The following is a 20,375-nucleotide window of genomic DNA, read 5'->3' as shown; positions in this document are numbered from 1 at the left end:
TACTTCCTTGTTTCAACACAGTGGGCGGGTTCAACCGGTATAGGTTTATGTGAAGACACACAAACACAAAACACACGCGCAGACAGACACACACACACACACACACACACACACACACACACACACTCACACACACCTTTCCGCTAACTTTAGACCATGTGTATGCACAGTTTCTAGTGGTTGAAGTATTGCATTTCAAGAAGGCCAGTAGATTAGTATTTAGTGTAAATGTGGGATATGATGGACACGCTTATTCATAACAATAAAAAGTTTAATAACAAGATGCAACAATTTGCCGTTACTGAGACATCCATTCCGTTTATCTTTGCATTTTAAAATAATTAGAAATAGCCATCTATTTCCTAGGCTTCTATTTATTTCGTTTCCATGATCGTTGCATAATACATTTCTCACCTTTTCTGTGATGTTTTCATACTCACGAGGTAGAATATAGGCCTACAACAAGGTTACCATTCGTCCCATCTCTCGTTTAATTGGACCGACTTCACAACAGTAAATAGATAAGCTATTTCAAGTATTTTGCTCTATGTAAAATACCAGGGACCACATTTGTAAACGTTGTCTACACACAAAATATGCCACAAAACATGCATGTGCCAGTTTTCACGCAAATGTTGTCATTTATAAAAAGTGAACTTGACATGAGAATTTGCTAATCCTCCTGCTAACTTTAGACCAGGCGTCCTTACAGTTTCTAGTGGTTGAAGTCTTGCATTGCAAGAAGACAAAAGTAGACTAGTAGTAGCCTGGTGCAGATGGGGAATATATGACGAGACTCTTATTCAGAACTAAAGAACAGGTAGACCTGGCTAAATATAATAACAAGATGCAATCATTAGCTGTTAGTGAGAAGAGCGTTAATCGATGTGTCTTTACATTCTATAATAATTAGAAGTAGGCATATATTTCCTGTTATTTATTTCATTTCCATGATCATTGCAGAATAATTCCTATACTCGCCAAATATCCTATAGGCCTATAACAAGTTAGGATTGGCTACCATTCCTCCCATCTCTCATTTAATTGGATCCACTTCACAGTAGTAACTAGATAAACTACGGTATTTCAAGCAGACTATTTTGCTCTGTGCCAGTGGCCACCAACCGGTTTATCGCGATCGACTTGTCGATCTCCAAGGCATTTCTAGTTGATCGCCAAACGTTTCTGTAAAAACCCAACGATAAATCCTTGTGTTTCTATTCTTTGTTATTAGTCTCGGGCTGTTGGTGGTAGGTTCAGACAATTCAGCTGCTGTCCTGCGCGCCGGGTTGGCAAACTGTTGCCATTTCGTGTGTCTGAATGTAGAAACTGTTTCCTTTTCATGTGTCTGAATGTACAATCTGTTTCCATTTCATGTGTCTGAAGGTACAAACTGTTTCCATTTCATGTGTCTGAAGGTACAAACTGTTTCCATTTCATGTGTCTGAATGTACAAACTGTTTCCATTTCATGTGTCTGAAGGTACAAACTGTTTCCATTTCATGTGTCTGAATGTACAAACTGTTTCCATTTCATGTGTCTGAATGTACAAACTGTTTCCATTTCATGTGTCTGAAGGTACAAACTGTTTCCATTTCATGTGTCTGAATGTACAACCTGTTTCCATTTCATGTGTCTGAAGGTACCAACTGTTTCCATTTCATGTGTCTGAATGTACAAACTGTTTCCATTTCATGTGTCTGAAGGTTCAAACTGTTTCCATTTCATGTGTCTGAAGGTACAAACTGTTTCCATTTCATGTGTCTGAATGTACAAACTGTTTCCATTTCATGTGTCTGAATGTACAAACTGTTTCCATTTCATGTGTCTGAAGGTACAAACTGTTTCCATTTCATGTGTCTGAATGTACATACTGTTTCCATTCCATGTCTCTGAAGGTACAAACTGTTTCCATTTAATGTGTCTGAAGGTACAAACTGTTTCCATTTCATGTGTCTGAAGGTACAAACTGTTTCCATTTCATGTGTCTGAATGTACAACCTGTTTCCATTTCATGTGTCTGAAGGTACCAACTGTTTCCATTTCATGTGTCTGAATGTACAAACTGTTTCCATTTCATGTGTCTGAATGTACAAACTGTTTCCATTCCATGTCTCTGAAGGTACAAACTGTTTCCATTTAATGTGTCTGAAGGTACAAACTGTTTCCATTTCATGTGTCTGAATGTACAAACTGTTTCCATTTCATGTGTCTGAAGGTACAAACTGTTTCCATTTAATGTGTCTGAAGGTACAAACTGTTTCCATTTCATGTGTCTGAATGTACAAACTGTTTCCATTTCATGTGTCTGAAGGTACAAACTGTTTCCATGTCATGTGTCTGAAGGTACAAACTGTTTCCATTTCATGTGTCTGAATGTACAAACTGTTTCCATTTCATGTGTCTGAAGGTACAAACTGTTTCCATTTCATGTGTCTGAATGTACAAACTGTTTCCATTTCATGTGTCTAAATGTACAAACTGTTTCCATTTAATGTGTCTGAAGGTACAAACTGTTTCCATTTCATGTGTCTGAATGTACAAACTGTTTCCATTTCATGTGTCTGAAGGTACAAACTGTTTCCATTTCATGTGTCTGAAGGTACAAACTCTGCTTCCCGGTGGGCCTGGGGAGGAAATCAAGTGCACCATGTGTCCGCTGGCCAATCAGATTGCACAGATGACCGAGTCTACAGTGACGTAGCAGACATAAAATAAAGCTACGGCAAAATTGATATTGTGAGATTCCAAAACGTTTAAAACCATGACTAGAGAGAGACTGTCAACGAATGCAGCAAAGAGCTGCTGTTTTTATGAGTGAGTTCATGTTAAGTTTTTACTCAGCGCTGTCAACACTTTGTATTCAACACTTTTATAAGCCATAAAATGCGCGTTGTTCCTATTTCCACTCAGCGCTACAACAAGCAGTGCAGCAGTAATGAATGAGGAGGAAAGTGGATCTATAGGCCTTGTTATTATTAGCGGCTTGGGTCTTTTTTAATATCAATAAATATTTCACTTTCTCTGTTCATAGGAGTAACAACATGAATTTGTGCATGAAGCAGAAATAATGAGGTGCGACTCGAGTTTCGCCATCAGCTGGAAGACGGTGTCCCTTTTTGGTCAGTGTCAGTGGAGGAAAGGGAGAGCGGAGGGATGTTGAGAGACTGACCCTCAGTCTGCTGCTCTCACCCTCTGCTGAGACAGACCCTCAGTCTGCTGCTCTCTCCCTCTGCTGAGACTGACCCTCATTCTGCTGCTCTCTCCCTCTGCTGAGACTGACCCTAAGTCTGCTGCTCTCTCCCTCTGCTGAGACTGACCCTCAGTCTGCTGCTCTCTCCCTCTGCTGAGACGGACCCTCAGTCTGCTGCTCTCTCCCTTTGCTGAGACGGACCCTCAGTCTGCTGCTCTCTCCCTCTGCTGAGACGGACCCTCAGTCTGCTGCTCTCTCCCTCTGCTGAGACTGACCCTCAGTCTGCTGCTCTCTCCCTCTGCTGAGACTGACCCTCAGTCTGCTGCTCTCTCCCTCTGCTGAGACGGACCCTCAGTCTGCTGCTCTCTCCCTCTGCTGAGACGGACCCTCAGTCTGCTGCTCTCTTCCTCTGCTGAGACTGACCCTCAGTCTGCTGCTCTCTCCCTCTGCTGACGGACCCTCAGTCTGCTGCTCTCTCCCTCTGCTGAGACTGACCCTCAGTCTGCTGCTCTCTCCCTCTGATGAGACTGACCATCAGATGCAGGCACCATCAGCCCAGTAAAATAAAAAGCTAATTATTTAAACGTATGCTCACTCAGCTGTGCCTCAAAAGTAATACAACAATGGATCTATTACCGGTGTGATCATATAGACTACCTCAAATATATATATTTTTAGATGTCCCGAACAACAATGCATTGGCAGGTAAATTCAAGCAAAGCCAGTATGCGGTGATAATGTATTGGGCCTGTAGTTTACTGCACAAACCTCATTGCTACAGAACTGTTTTTAATTGGTTAATGTTGCATGGGCTTACGTTTTATAAGTCATGGTAATAAAATATCAGAGCGGTAGATCTCTGCTTGCATTTTGACTCAGAAAGTGATCTTGACTCAGAAAAGGTTGGTGACCACTGCTCTGTGCGATCCGATCCGAAGTGCATTTTAACGTTGGAACAGACGACTCACCTTTTCCATTGACTTTTGTAGGTACGTCTGAATATTGTAATGTGACATTTCTTGCGTAGACAATTTAATTTATAAACATAAAACATTGTCATAATCATTGCGTAATAAATTCCTCACCTTTTGTGGCCATGATGAGTTCATATTCCCGATGTAGCCATACAACTAATTACCATGCGCATTTCTCATTGAATTGGGCCTATTAGATAGGCTATTATTTAAAGTTTATGCAGATGACATGGTGCGCGGTTTATAACATACAGCAGAATGTAACAGGTGAACAGACAGCTGATCTGGTTTATAACATACAGCAGAATGTAACAGGTGAACAGACAGCTGATCTGGTTTATAACATACAGCAGAATGTAACAGGTGAACAGACAGCTGATCTGGTTTATAACATACAGCAGAATGTAACAGGTGAACAGACAGCTGATCTGGTTTATAACATACAGCAGAATGTAACAGGTGAACAGACAGCTGATCTGGTTTATAACATACAGCAGAATGTAACAGGTGAACAGACAGCTGATCTGGTTTATAACATACAGCAGAATGTAACAGGTGAACAGACAGCTGATCTGGTTTATAACATACAGCAGAATGTAACAGGTGAACAGACAGCTGATCTGGTTTATAACATACAGCAGAATGTAACAGGTGAACAGACAGCTGATCTGGTTTATAACATACAGCAGAATGTAACAGGTGAACAGACAGCTGATCTGGTTTATAACATACAGCAGAATGTAACAGGTGAACAGACAGCTGATCTGGTTTATAACATACAGCAGAATGTAACAGGTGAACAGACAGCTGATCTGGTTTATAACATACAGCAGAATGTAACAGGTGAACAGACAGCTGATGTTTTACATTGAAGTGTCTAGGCTACCTATAAACTGTCGTTGATTTATTTTTTTCAAGTAGACAATGTTTCAGAAATTGTGGGCACTGCAGCATATTTAGGTTCGGGAAAAAGTCAATGCAAAAATTACTGAATTCAAACGATCAGTTTGTAGGTCCACAACAGTTTGCAATTGTTTTTGTCTTTCAGAAACGGTCAGATATGCCTACAGCAAATGTCACTGTAAAAGAAAACATTCTGCCAACACCTCCAAATATCACATCCTGACCAGTAAAGGGGTTATTTGTTATTGTAGTTTGGTCAGGACGTGGCAGGGGGTGTTTGTTTAGAGTGTTTCAGGGTTTGTTGGGCTATGTGTTTATGTAGAGAGGTGTTTGTTTAGAGTGTTCCGGGGTTTTTGTATTATGTTCTATGTTAGTATATTTCTATGTTCTAGTCTAGTCTTTCTATTTCTATGTTTAGGGTTGTTAATTGACCTTCAACTGGAGGCAGCTGTTCCTGACGGGACTGTTTAGTGTCGTTTATTGTTTTTGTATACGTGTTGATTTTGTTTTCCTTCTTCAAACAAAAAAGAAGATGAGTATACATATTCCCGCTGCGTTTTGGTCTACTCCTTACGACGCCCGTGACAGAACTACCCACCACCAAAGGACCAAGCAGCGGAGGAAGGAGCAGCAGAGGGACTATGGGGAATCATGGACATGGGAGGAAATTCTGGACGGGGCTGGACCATGGCACCAGGCTGGTGAATACCGTCGCCCACTGGAGGAAATAGAGGCAGCCAAGGCGGAGCGATGCCGTTATGAGGCATTATACGCGCCGATGGGCAAGTACGAGAGGCACCCCCAAGAAATGTTTTTGGGGGGGCACACGAGGAGATTGGCTATGGCAAGCAGTAGACCTGATCCAACTCCCCGTGCTTATTATGGGGAGCGCGTGGAGACAAGAGCGCCGGTGTATGCGGAAGTGCGCACGATCTCGCCCATGCGCACGTACAGTCCGGTGCGAGAGATCCCAGCCCCTCGCAAGTGCCGTGCTAGAGTGGGCATCCAGCCTGGAAGGAGGATGCCTGCGCAACGCATCTGGCCACCAGTGCGCATCCTAGGCCCAGGCTACCCTACGCCTGCTCTACGCACGGCAACCATCAGCCCTCTGCACATCCCAGTTCGCCCTGTGCCAGCATTCTACTCGTGCAGGGCTACTATTACCATCCATCCAGGACGGGTTGTGCAGGAGGTGCGCTCCAGACCTCCAGTGCTTACCCATGGCCCGGTGTATCCAGTTCCTGCTCCTCGTACTAGCCCTGAGGTGCGTGTCTCTAGTCTGGTGCCTCCTAAGCCAGCACCACGCACCAGGCCTCCAGTGCGTCAGCCCAGTCTAGTACGTCATGTTCCCGCTCCTCGCACTAGCATTGGGGTGCGTGTCTGCAGTCTGGTACCTCCAGTACCAGCTCCATGCACCAGGCCTCCAGTGCGTCAGCCCAGTCCAGCTCCTCCTGCTCCTGCTCCTCGCACTAGCCCTGTGGTGCGTGTTCCTAGTCTGGCGCCTCCGAAGCCAGCCCCACGCATCAGGCCTTCAGTGCGCAGTCCCCATCCAGAGTGTCCGGCAACAGTGCCCCGTCCAGAGTGTCCGGCAACAGTGCCCCGTCCAGAGTGTCTGGCAACAGTGCCCCGTCCAGAGTGTCCGGCAACAGTGCCCCGTCCAGAGTGTCCGGCAACAGTGCCCCATCCAGAGACGGCCCACAGTCCAGAGCCTGCAGAGACGGCCCACAGTCCGGAATCGGCGCAGCCAGAGTCGCCCTCCAGTCCAGAATCGGAGCTCCCAGAGTTGCCCTCCAGTCCGAGGTCTCCAGCGACGCGCATCAGCCCGAGGTCTCCAGCGACGTGCATCAGCCCGAGGTCTCCAGCGACGCGCATTAGCCCGAGGTCTCCAGCGACGCGCATCTTAGCCCTGAGCCTTCAGCGGGGGTGGACAGGTTAGGTCTGAGACCTAGGCCGAAGCCTGAGCCACCTCCATAGTAGGTGGGTTGGGGAGGGGGGGTGTAGCACAAGAACCGTTGGTGAAGGTGGCCACCCTCCCTTTCCCTCCCTTTAGTTGGGGATTATATTTTTTGGTGTGTTTAGAGTTATTGGATTAGGTTTTGTTTTGTTGTTTTAGGTTTTACTGCTTGGTCTATCCGGGGTCTGCACCTTTGGGGGGGGAATGGGGGTACTGTCACGTCCTGACCAGTAAAGGGGTTATTTGTTATTGTAGTTTGGTCAGGACGTGGCAGGGGGTGTTTGTTTAGAGTGTTTCGGGGTTTGTTGGGCTATGTGTTTATGTAGAGGGGTGTTTGTTTAGAGTGTTCCGGGGTTTTTGTATTATGTTCTATGTTAGTATATTTCTATGTTCTAGTCTAGTATTTCTATGTTTAGGGTTGTTGATTGACCTTCAATTGGAGGCAGCTGTTCCTCGTTGCCTCTGATTGAAGGTCCTATGTATAGGGGTGTTTTTGTAATGGGATTTGTGGGTAGTTGTCTCCTGTTTTGTGTTTGTGCACCTGACGGGACTGTTTAGTGTCGTTTATTGTTTTTGTATACGTGTTGATTTTGTTTTCCTTCTTCAAATAAAAAAGATGAGTATACATATTCCCGCTGCGTTTTGGTCTACTCCTTACGACGCCCGTGACACCAAAGACATTTAATCAAGTTCACCATCGATATTTCCTTTAGATATACTGTCTTGGCCTAATTTCAATACGTCCAAAGTATACAGCAAATAAGGGCGTTATTGTCACCATAAAGGGTGAATAACGGGCGTATTTCACCTGAAGTTATAACCGGTGCCCTGGATTTACAATATTTTTGTGAATGCACATTTATCAATGTATAAATATTGTGTAGAAACTATTCAAAAATACTACTTATAAACGCAATATTTAATGTTGGAATGCCTAGAAAGTGTGATTTATCAAACAATCCAATGACGCAAACTTAGGAGATCTCCATTGATAAATACCAATTGTTCTCAGCCTCAGTTCTTGTGTATTACCTTGGCTATTTAGCGTTTAGAAACGCCCCTAACTAACCATATATGGTCAAAACCATGCCTTTAAAGCCCATGTGGAATATACTAAACCTTACAATTATTTTCCTAGATTGAATTATTATTTTTTTTTTAACCAGGCAAGTCAGTTAAGAACAAATTTCTTATTTACAATGACAGCTACCCCCTGCCAAACCCGGACATGTGAGATTTAGACCAACCCCACAAAAAGTTTGTGCAATGTGTGTCCATGCCATCGGGTTAGCTAGAACCAGTTTTGAAAGTTTTAGGAGTAATGGCTAAAGCTATTGAAATTTGACAAATTTGATTTGTCACTATGTTGATGGTCCCTAACTGCTGTTGGTGGACGTAAGGAAAACTACAGGTGAATATCGGTCGAATATCCAACCTGAATCTGTCTTTACCTCGGTCAGAAAACCCTTCTAACCTGTTGCGCGATGGTGGAAATGGTATGTTACACGTGTTGCTGATGATTGCATCCAAAACATCGAGGGATGTGAGATGCCACTGGCCGATCGGCAAGCTCCCGCTGAAAAGTGCCTGTTGACAAAATCCATAGGGTGGATATGGAACGCCGTTTGGGTCTTAAAGCACCTGGTCAAAACGCGATCTTTTTAATGCTACGTGTGTAAAGTAAATAGGTGCACGAGTTAAATTAATGTCTTCACGCACTAAATTAACGCCTACACACGTCAAATAAGCGTGTGCAAATGTGCTTGCAGGCGATTCAACATGTGCTAAATAAACGGCTGCAAGCGGTCCTGCACACATCAAGTTAACGCCTACAGCTGCTAAATATACACCTACACACGCTAACTTAACACGTTCTTTAATATGCTAATTTTACTAGCCAATTTCCCTAGCTCCTCCTTTCAACCAGATTTCACAGATTGAAGGAACTTCCTTTTCCACTGCAAGCAGAGTTTGAACCTTTACAAGGGAACGGTTTTGTCTTTGAAATTTGTTGTTACTGAATCGTAAAGTTTATCAGCTAGTTTACAGTGGAAGGATCTGTTTCTTATCACTGGCTATAAAATTCAGCTAACATTAATCTAGCACCAGGATCAGCAGTGCTTAGCATAAGCTAAGTCAGATATTTTGCTAGCTAATTTAGCTAACGTCGGTAGCCTCGAACCCTGGCCATATTATATCATATAGTTAGCCTCAAACTTTGCCCGGTCATACTGCTAGCCGCAGTGAACGGCACCGTCTTGTGTTTTATTAAAAGCCCTGCTGAAAAAACATGTAAACTATAACAGCCACGGAAACACATTGGACTGTGTTGATACTATCAAGGTAAATTAACTTACATACTAGCAATATTGTTGCTTGCATGCAGGGCCAGGCATACATAGATTAGACAACTGAGATGCTCAAAATCCTGGTAGTTCTCGATTTTTGGACTATTGTCTTTATTTTGCTTTATCATTGACTAAAGGAAGACAAGCTACCTAAATGTGACTTACCGGCTAGTACTGAAGCAGGAAAAGTTTTGAGTTATGTTTTTAGCCCAAAATCTTGTATTTAAGCAAAACAACTTAAGGTAGGCAACTTCTTCAGCCTGACTGGCTTTCGTTTCAATGCTAGCGTTAGCCGCGCTAGCTCGTGATTAGCATGAAGACAGAAGAGCTCACATAAAGCAAATTTGGCTAGTGACAACCTTGTAAAACCTTTGCTAACATCTAACGTTACATGTCAGCTTTCAAACAGAGTAGACTTTAATGTGCACGTTCACTTTTTGAATATATTCCATCAAAGCTTATTAGGGTAAAATAACTTCAGGCATATACCCAGTACTGCTTCAAAGGAATAGGGTTCCCTTTCCTTCCGCTTTATTTTCACACAATTGTGTCTTGCAGAAGGGAACCATGAAGAGGAGCTTGGAGTGGGCAAGATAAAGCAGCAGAGAAGACTTGATTCATCAAGTATCAATTAATTTAGGTGATTCTCACCTGGTCGGCATGCACAACACGACAAGGTATGCAACATTAAGCCCAATCAAATTTACAGTCAAGCAACGTTTGTCAGTTGTGTTAATGTTATGAACTACAATCTATGGTTCTTGGAGTCAACGACTACAATTAGACATTTTAAAACTGTGCCAGTAAAGATGACAAAAAAGTAATCTGCTCTTATGGTTCTGTTTACATTTCTTCCAGACACTTCAATCCGACACTCTTGTTAATGTTTGACGTCAGGCAGAACGTCTTCAGCCACAGTAGGACGGAGAGCCGCTGGTTGGCATGTGACTGCAGTGTCTGTGGGTGAACCAGGAAAGGACGTTAGAAATTAGGTCCCCATGACATCGAAGCTTCTTACCGTCTCCACTGCAGCCCAGTCGATATCGATTAAAAAAAACTGGAACAACAGATTGTGCTACACTATGTACTACTCCACTTTGCCTATTGTCCCAACAAATGTCAATTATACATTTTTAAATACGTCAGAGTGCATTTTCTTTTATAGCTCTGCTTTCAACGCCATCCTTACCCACAAACTGGTTAGCAGGCTCTGGGTGTAAATCCTGTAATAACAAATTCGATTTTTTACATTATAAGAATGTGTATCCCCAGAATGGACCCGACACTACCATGGTACACATGAGTACATGGAGGAGCTGTGGGGTCTGACATAATGGTGATAGGACAACAGTCTCAGCGTAAACAAAACAAAGTCAATGGTGATACTTGACCATTCTCCCATCTACTGTACATTAACATGGAGATGATCAGCAGCTTCAAGTTCCTGGGCACCCTGATATCCTTTTCTGCCCTCAGTTACTTCACTCAAAGTCCCACCAGTGCTTCTCCACTACCCTCAAAACTTGCTGCACCACGACCTATGTACCAACTACAGTGTCTTATTGCCATAACACATGCAAATGAAATGTCCATAATTACTGTAAGATTTATTTATGGTAACATTGCACATATTGTAACATAGTCCCTTGACATACATGACTTAACTACTATGCATAATGCTCAGTTCACCCACTAAGAAATCATACATGTATTTAAATATTAAAGCTGCATTATGTATTACTGTGTCCAATTGATTCTGGTTGGTTGTAATGTTTTTGAAAACTTTCATTACACAACTTTTTTTTGCTGATGGACAATCCTGTCAGAAACTTTCGTAATATCAATTATTTTGGGACACATCAATTAACATTGGCTGCAGTATTCTGAACTCACTAGGTAGTCATGCAATAAACATTTTGGATAATTCCCCTTAAATTAATTATTTAAATCAAATCAAATTGTATTTGTCACATGCGCCAAATACAACAGGTAGACCTTACAGTGAAATGCTTACTTACAAGCCCTTAACCAACAATGCAGTTACAAAAAAAGTAAATAATTAAAGAGCATCAGTAAAATAACAATAGCGAGACTATATAGAGGGGATACCGGTACAGAGAATGTGCAGGGGCACTGGTTAGTCGAGTTAATAAATACATGTAGGTAGAGATATTAAAGTGACTATGCATAGATAGAGTAGCAGCAAATAGTCTGGGTAGCCATTTGATTAGATGTTCAATAGTCTTATGGCTTGTGGGGTAGAATCTGTTTAGAAGCCTCTTGGACCTAGACTTGGCGCTCCGGTACCGCTTGCCGTGCGGTTGCAGAGAACTGTAACTGGCTCCACTGGCAATCCCAGCCTAGGAATGCTGAAGCCCCCGAAGTGAAAATGAAAACCTTCTCCATGGTTAAAGGGTATGTGCTCCTCCCTGAAAAAAGGAAAGGGGGGGGGACATTAAAGTCCATAAGTAACACTTGTTGGAGAACACAATACACTTAAGTGAAAGTAGTTTGGGATTTAATTTTTCTTATTACATTCTTATGGGGGCCCATGGAAGAATAAGGCTACAAAATGCTGTCCCACAGTTGTGAGAGTGATTAGGTGATGTTTTACTGATGTGGGCCGTGTTACCTCAATGATCATGGTTTTGCATCGAACTTTCCACCTCCAGAAGTCAGTCCCTCCAGAAACATATGACTCTTCTCTCTATTGCTCTTTGATTGGTACCAGGTGGGGAGCGCTCTGCTTTGAAGGGAGAAGCTGTCTTTGGCCAAAACAGGTTTCTCAGCGTAGATGAAAACCTCTCTGGAGAGGCTTGAGTGTCTATTCATGTAAGGCAGGAGACCTAGACACTCCAGACCCTCTTTGAATCTATAAAGTAAAACAAGTCAATGAATTTGCCCTGAAGAATTTAACTAAACTTGAGATTCCTTAGATATATGGAAACTCACTGTTCAAGAGCATCCTGTATCCTGCTTTCTAAGTAGAACTTTGTGGCTGACTCCACCAGGGCATCCCTCTCCAATGTACGAATGTATCCCACTGGACCCAACATGACCGCTTCCTGTGCCTTGTCAACAGTTTGTGCTAACTGAATCTTAGATTGTTTATTGAAATGTGTTTTGGGGCAAATTATCAAAACAAAAACTGATTATCACTACCCTTAAAAAAGATTGACTGCCAACAAAAGGAAACCAAATCCATATGGAAAAGTATTCATGAACTACAGCACAACTTTGTGCAAATTAACAGTAATGTAACATCCATCACAGTATACAGTTACTTACCTTCTCCCTGAAGTCATATTCCACAATTTCTTTCATTTCTGGCACAGGAGGTTGTAGGCCAGACACTTGCCTGTATAGCCTCTCTGAAAAAAAATGTGGCTCTACACCCCATGTACCAGACAGTAATCATACGGCCCACCTGCTAGTATACGCCATCATAGAGTGCTGTCACACAGAAGACAAACCGTAAATAAAGGACCCATTACATTCAAAAATAAAATTTCTTACTCAAGTCATTTATATTGCCATAAATAAATGTGTCTTTGTTGGTGTAAAAGTGTTACTCACCTTGAGAGTTGCAAGAAAGGCATTTTTGCCAATCAGGTCCCTCAAATATTGCAGAGGAATGGATGGCACTCATTAGCAGCCGGAGAAATTCTCTTGAGGGACCACCCTCATCAGCTGCCCCTTTTCCGTCAGCATCCCTAAAAACCATGTCTATTTTTGCCTCCGGATTAAAGCGGGCTCTCTTAAAGCCTCTCATTGCACAATCATAAATGTTGTCCCTCATCACTAATTTGGTTGGCATCTCATTAACTTCAGCAGTGTTTGGAGGTCAAAACTAAAAGAGACATTCAGAATAACAAAGCTCAGATACTTCCCACAATTCATCTGTAATAACAAGACATTGAAATATTTACATTGACGACTTAATCATTGTCATCACCAACATCAACAGAAGAGTGTGGTGAAGGTGGACGATAAGCCTCAGGGAATGGTGGAGGGAAGGCCACAAGAAGTGGTATAAGCGGAGGGGGGTCACAAGAAGTGGTATAGGCGGAGGGGGGGCCACAAGAAGTGGTGCAGAAGATGGGGGGGGCACAGGAATAGGTGCTGCCACAAGTGTAGCCTCATTTGTAGAAGTAGTCAGTAAAAGGTCATTTAAAGGATTATACATTTCAAAAACATGGAGAAAGCAATAAAGCTGTCAAACATAATGTGATTGCGTTCTGAAAATGATTTACAGAAAGAAAATGTAGCCGCATGCATCACTCACTATAGAATGTAATCAATGTGTAGGTCCAGAATACATTTTAAGGATGCATGTAGCTCTATTTTTTAATTAATATTTTCAATATGTATTACATTCAACAAGCAGACAGTGCTGTTTTCTCCTCCATGGTCCGTCCTAACTCTGGAGGGAACGCCATATCTGGAGACAGCATTCATGAAGCAATCCATTACAGTACTGCTGTGACTGTTCCTGGAAGCACGGAGAAACAACGAGACGGCTGTACCCATCAATGCCACCATGTATGACTATCCTCCACCTAAATCAGAAAATACAGCACTGGTTGATACAAAAGCTGAAGACACGTGAAATATACAAACATCACCATCCTCCTTTACCACTTAGATGCTGCATCAGGTCCCTGCAGTATATAACAAAGCAGCAGACCAAATATTAAATTAACATCCAAAATGTGGAACAATGTTAATGAACAGTCTACCGTGGATCACAACTATAAGTACTTTCGTTAGCCCTCTAAAGGCTACAACAAGGGTTTGTTCTAGACCGTTTCCTGCAGCGGAAGATGTGTGATTACAATATCTACTTCAATTGGAAAAATAACCACATTTATCTTGATGAGTCAAGAGGACAGACTCTCCTGTTGTTCACACTTAGGCACAAATACTTTGCTCCAACTGTTATTGCCTCCGTATGTCCTCAATATAAGCATGTTTGTTCATTTCATGATGCAGATATTCCATCAATCACAGAAGTAGCAGAAACACAATAAAACAATTATTATCCACATGAGTGACATATGGTATCAGGGGCCATTGCTTACTGAACTGTTAGTTGTTGATGAACAATTTGAGATGTCACAATGTACAACTTCTCACCAGTGATATAGATAATTGTGTCTATCACAAAGATACATCTACCAAATCAGTTTGTGGTTTCCATCAAGGTGCCATAACAAGTTTGGTCCAGCAACATGGTATGACCTTCTATGCAGCCTCTGCCACATGGCTCTGAGGGCAGCCGTCCTCGGGTTAACACGAAGCATGCTGTCCCTCACTCTGCGTCTCTGCACCCAGAGCCCTTAATTGTGATCGAACAGCCTCCGGTCCACGTTTGTCGTTCCCAGCCACCAAGTCCTTCATCTTTTCATCCAGAGCCAAGTCTGACATGTCAGAATATAACGGTGCATGTGACAGGTTGAAGTGTCTGGGGGAAAAAAGTAACAATGGATGAGGTGATGTATATCATTGTAATCATTTTAAAGTCCTGTCTTGATTGTTGTCATTCTAAATTGTTTGATTGGTAAGAAACTGGAAACCATGCATCTAAAGTCTGTAGTTTATAGCATTACTCCCAAGAACAACTGACCTTAGATGACGTTTGACTGTCGATCGGGACACATGTAGAATATCTGCCACACTGAAAGCACAGGACATCAGAAACCTCAGTTGCTCTTGAGTGATGGCATAACAAGGTGCACCTCTAGCTCCTCTCCAAGTCCGACGAGCCCGGAAACTGGAACTGGCTGTAACAATAATACACTGTGTTTAGGCTACTTAATGTATTGTGACACAGCCCACCCCCCTCATTCCAAAACAACTTTTAAATTATAGTAACTGTCACAAATTGCATCCAAGTAATGTTTTTATAATATTGGATTTTAAAGACATAAATAGAAATGTTGACCAAGAACGAATACATTGGGCAGCAGGAGAACGAAGAGTGAAAAAAAAACAACAGTAAACCCAACCACACCCACTACAATGCTGCTTACCTTGTCGTGCATGCCAGCCAGACGAACAACCACACCCACTACAATGCTGCTTACCTTGTTGTGCATGCCAGCCAGACGAACAACCACACCCACTACAATGCTGCTTACCTTGTTGTGCATGCCAGCCAGACGAACAACCACACCCACTACAATGCTGCTTGCCTTGTCGTGCATGCCAGCCAGACGAACAACCACACCCACTACAATGCTGCTTACCTTGTCGTGCATGCCAGCCTGACGAGCAACCACACCCACTACAATGCTGCTTACCTTGTCGTGCATGCCAGCCAGACGAACAACCACACCCACTACAATGCTGCTTACCTTGTCGTGCATGCCAGCCAGACGAACAACCACACCCACTACAATGCTGCTTGCCTTGTCGTGCATGCCAGCCAGACGAACAACCACACCCACTACAATGCTGCTTGCCTTGTCGTGCATGCCAGCCAGACGAACAACCACACCCACTACAATGCTGCTTACCTTGTCGTGCATGCCAGCCAGACATACAACCACACCTACTACAATGCTGCTTACCTTGTCGTGCATGCCAGCCAGACATACAACCACACCTACTACAATGCTGCTTACCTTGTTGTGCATGCCAGCCAGACATACAACCACACCCACTACAATGCTGCTTACCTTGTTGTGCATGCCAGCCAGACATACAACCACACCTACTACAATGCTGCTTACCTTGTTGTGCATGCCAGCCAGACATACAACCACACCTACTACAATGCTGCTTACCTTGTTGTGCATGCCAGCCAGAGGTACGCATCTCCTGAATGAACTGAGATACTTGATCAATTAGATCGTCTGCTGAAGCAACATTTATCAGCCTCCCTAGCCCAGTCAAGGCTCCTCTGTATGGTTTCCATTCTGCAAGACGACAGTTTGGTAAAAATAGAGACCATGGATGGGACTGAGATTCCTGTACCAACAGTGCCATAGTACTTAACGTTAACGTTCCTGGTTTAGGTCTGAAGTTGTTAATTTCTAGGTTTAGATGAAATATTCATTTTTCCAAAGGGTTTCAAAAGTAGTATCTGTTGGAAAGCTGATATGTTGTAGATATTAGCAAAAGTTTTTACAGGATTGTCCTAGGTCAAAGAAGCTTTGTGAGCTTTGTAAATGTTTTTAAGCTAATCGCGAGGTAGTGCGGCTAAGGCTAGGTAGCATTGAAATTATAGCTAGCTAGCCAGCCAGCCTGCCTGAAGTTTTAAACCTTCAGTTGTTGTTTTGCCAATAAATACAAAAACATGTTTGACGTCAGTACTCGTCGATAATAAATCACCTTTATGTAACTAGCAGGGCTGTAAAAATATAACAAGACGGCGCCGTTCACTGCGGCTATGGCCGGGGTGTGCGGCTAAGGAACGTTATCAAGCGAACTACTAACTAATTTAGCAATCCAGCCATTTAAATACCAGCATTCATTACAACAAAATATATATATTCTACATATACTAGCTAAATATAAAATACACCCTTGGCCTAATCAGACTTACAATATTAGCAACACATAGGCCTAAGTTACTTGCACTGCTCTCAGTGTCTGAGCCTCCAACATAGCTGCATAGCCATACACAGACCCGTCCTCTGTGTTAGCTAGCAGATCAACTTTATGATTAAGTAATAATAGTATTTCGTGGACTGAAGGGCATCAAGTCCAGGATTATCGGAGAGCAGAAGCCGAGTACAGCCATTTAGGGCCTGTTTGCAGCGGATAAGGGAGTTCCTTTTCGCCATCTTCAATTGTGGTGTTGTTGCATCAATCTGACTGTACACCAATTTAATGAAAGGAGGAGCTAGGGAAATTGGCTGGTAAAATTAGCATATTAAAGACCTGCAGATAAGTGACACAATAATTCTCTAAAGAGGGTGAATCCTGACTGCAGAAACAATAAATAGTGGGGAGAGCGCGTTATTCTGGTCAAGGCTTTGTAGTGCGTAAAAAACAACAGGTGATCTAATCATTTAATACTAGTTATCCACAAAAAGAAAAACAACTTACTTTTTTGGCAAAAACTTTTGTATTTTCCTAATGTTATGAATTTTAGTGACGTTGCCAATTCTTGTTCCTGAATGTATTTCGTTATTTGGTCCTCAGAACTTGAACTCGAGATTTACCATTTGGAGAACGCAGCGTTTCCCGCAACCATATGATTGGTCGGGTAAGATTACGCGTCATCACACCCCCTCATCTGATTGGTCGGGTAGGCGGACCTTCTGACTTTGTGGCTGTGGTAACTAGTGAGCTAAGCAGATCACCACCTTTCTGAGTTTCTCAACCTAATGTCGCATTCACATCAAACAGGGAACTCGGAAAAAACCAAATCCGACTGAGAAAAATCGATTTGAACTGCCCTCTTTCTCGAGCGTTGACATCGTATTTTTCCGAGTTCCCTGTTGTTATGAACGCGGCATAAACGTTTCACATTATTCCTTCATTTAGTTTCAATACCCATTGCTGCACGTCACTTTTACTTGGCCGAATTGACAAGAAGGATTTTTTTTCAAAGAAACTAGTTGACGTGATACACGTTTTTCTCAGGGAAGTGAAAGAGCGCAAAGACAATAATCACGATCATGTGGAGTCAATCGCCCATACGCTACCTCATAACCCTGTAGACTATAATATAACCCTGTAGACTATAATATAACCCCATACCCTACCTCACAGCCCTGTAGACTATAATATAACCCCATACCCTACCTCATAGCCCTGTAGACTATAATATAACCCCATACCCTACCTCATAACCCTGTAGACTATAATATAACCCCATACCCTACCTCATAGCCCTGTAGACTATAATATAACCCCATACCCTACCTCATTACCCTGTAGACTATAATGTAACCCCATACCCTACCTCATAGCCCTGTAGGCTATAATATAACCCCATACCCTACCTCATAACCCTGTAGACTATAATATAACCCCATACCCTACCTCATAACCCTGTAGCCTATAATATAACCCCATACCCTACCTCATAGCCCTGTAGAGTATAATATAACCCCATACCCTACCTCATAACCCTGTAGCCTATAATATAACCCCATACCCTACCTCATAACCCTGTAGCCTATAATGTAACCCCATACCCTACCTCATAGCCCTGTAGACTATAATATAACCCCATACCCTACCTCATAGCCCTGTAGCCTATAATATAACATTGATAAATATTGACTAGGCTGATCAATATGAATCAGCATCAATGTAAGGAAGCCTAAAATGATCATTATTGAAAGTTGAAATCAGTATTGTAATAACTTAACAATTCTGTGGATGTCTTACCCCCTAAATCACCTCCCTCTGCGATGGCCTAACTTCTCCAAAACACTTTTCTACATAAAATGGTAAAAGAACGCTACAAACCTCAGAAACATTTTTCTTCGACCGACAGTGTCCAGTTCTGCCTCTACTTCCTTATAAATGTACTTCCTTGTTTCAACACAGTGGGCGGGTTCAACAGGTATAGGTTTATGTGAAGACACACAAACACAAAACACACTCGCAGACAGACACATAGATGCACACACACACACTCTCCTTCCCGCTAACTTTAGACCATGTGTATGCACAGTTTCTAGTGGTTGAAGTATTGCATTTCAAGAAGGCAAGTAGATTAGTATTTGGTGTAAATGTGGGATATGATGGACACGCTTATTCATAACAATAACAAGGTCAATAACAAGATGTAATCATTTGCTGTTAGTGAGAAGAGAGAACATCCATTTAGTTTATCTTTGCATTTTAAAATAATTATAAATAGCCATCTATTTCCCAGACTTTTATTTATTTCGTTTCCATGATCATTGCATAATAAATTCCTCACCTTTTCCGTGATGTTTTCATTCTCACGAGGTAGCATATAGGCCTACAACGAGGTTACCATTCGTCCCATCTCTCGTTTAATTGAACCCACTTCACAGTAGTAAATAGATAAGCTATTTCAAGTATTTTGCTCTATGTAAAATACCAGGGCCACATTTGTAAACGTTGTCTACACACAAAATATGCCACAAAACATGCATGTGCCAGTTTTCACGCAAATGTTGTCATTTATAAAAAGTGAACTTGACATGAGAATTTGCTAATCCTCCCGCTAACTTTAGACCAGGCGTCCTTCCAGTTTCTAGTGGTTGAAGTCTTGCATTGTAAGAAGACAAAAGTAGACTAGTAGTAGCCTGGTGCAGATGGGGAATATATGACGAGACTCTTATTCAGAACTAAAGAACAGGTAGACCTGGCTTAATGTAATAACAGGATGCAATCATTGGCTGTTAGTAAGGCGAGCAAAAAACGATGTTTCTTTACATTCTATAATAATTAGAAGTAGGCATACATTTCCTGTTATTGCAGAATAAAGCCTATACTCACCAAATATCATATAGGCCCAGGGGTGCCATATGGGGGAAAAACATAGGACAATTCTAAGGGCCTGTAACTGACAGGGGCGCTAAACAAATATTAGAACGTTTGGTTAAAAAAATGCAATATTAAAATATTAACCTATCATCATTAATTTAAAAAATGTTTTTACAATGTTCTAATAAAACTAACGGTTTATTTTTATTTTCTTGTTTTTGGCAAAAAGTAAACATCCAGAGAGCCTCTGTCTGGTTATTGATGTTCTTCTACATACTGTATATCTATCTACCTCATTTATAACCAATATAACTGATATGGTTATTGATATTGTTCTTCTACATACTGTATATCAATCTACCTCATCTATCACCAGCATAACTGATATGGTTATTGATAATGTTCTTTTACATACTGTATATATATCTACCTCATTTATAACCAGTATAACTGATATGCTTATTGATAATGTTCTTCTAAAATACTGTATATCTATCTACCTCATTTATAACCAGTATAACTGATATGGTTATTGATATTGTTCTTCTACATACTGTATATCTATCTACCTCATTTATAAC

The 20,375-nt window shown here is 42.0% G+C and overlaps 2 long non-coding RNA genes across 9 annotated transcripts; one reads left to right on the top strand and one right to left on the bottom strand.

The window, feature by feature from the left end:
- Nucleotides 1-8,938: 8,938 nt before the first annotated feature.
- LOC106591772 (uncharacterized) lies at nt 8,939-11,117 on the top strand. Its single transcript, XR_001325485.3, has 3 exons — nt 8,939-9,367; nt 9,931-10,049; nt 10,231-11,117. It is a non-coding gene; the product is annotated as an uncharacterized LOC106591772 (long non-coding RNA).
- Nucleotides 10,956-18,863, bottom strand: LOC123735853 (uncharacterized). 8 transcript variants are annotated; one of them, XR_014393014.1, is made up of 5 exons: nt 16,161-18,109; nt 14,999-15,155; nt 14,614-14,836; nt 12,005-13,931; nt 10,956-11,801 (listed from the first exon to the last, which is right to left on the bottom strand). It is a non-coding gene; the product is annotated as an uncharacterized LOC123735853 (long non-coding RNA). The 8 variants fall into 8 exon arrangements; XR_014393008.1 differs by having other exon boundaries at nt 12,005-14,836; nt 16,161-16,292; nt 16,922-17,268; XR_014393009.1 differs by having other exon boundaries at nt 12,005-12,244; nt 12,325-14,836; nt 16,161-17,263.
- Between the last annotated feature and the right edge of the window lie 1,512 nt (nt 18,864-20,375).

Source organism: Salmo salar, chromosome 08 (assembly GCF_965601325.2).
Source record: "Salmo salar chromosome 08, fSalSal1, whole genome shotgun sequence".
Lineage (NCBI taxonomy): Eukaryota > Metazoa > Chordata > Actinopteri > Salmoniformes > Salmonidae > Salmo > Salmo salar.
This window is presented reverse-complemented; position numbering and strand designations above follow the sequence as displayed.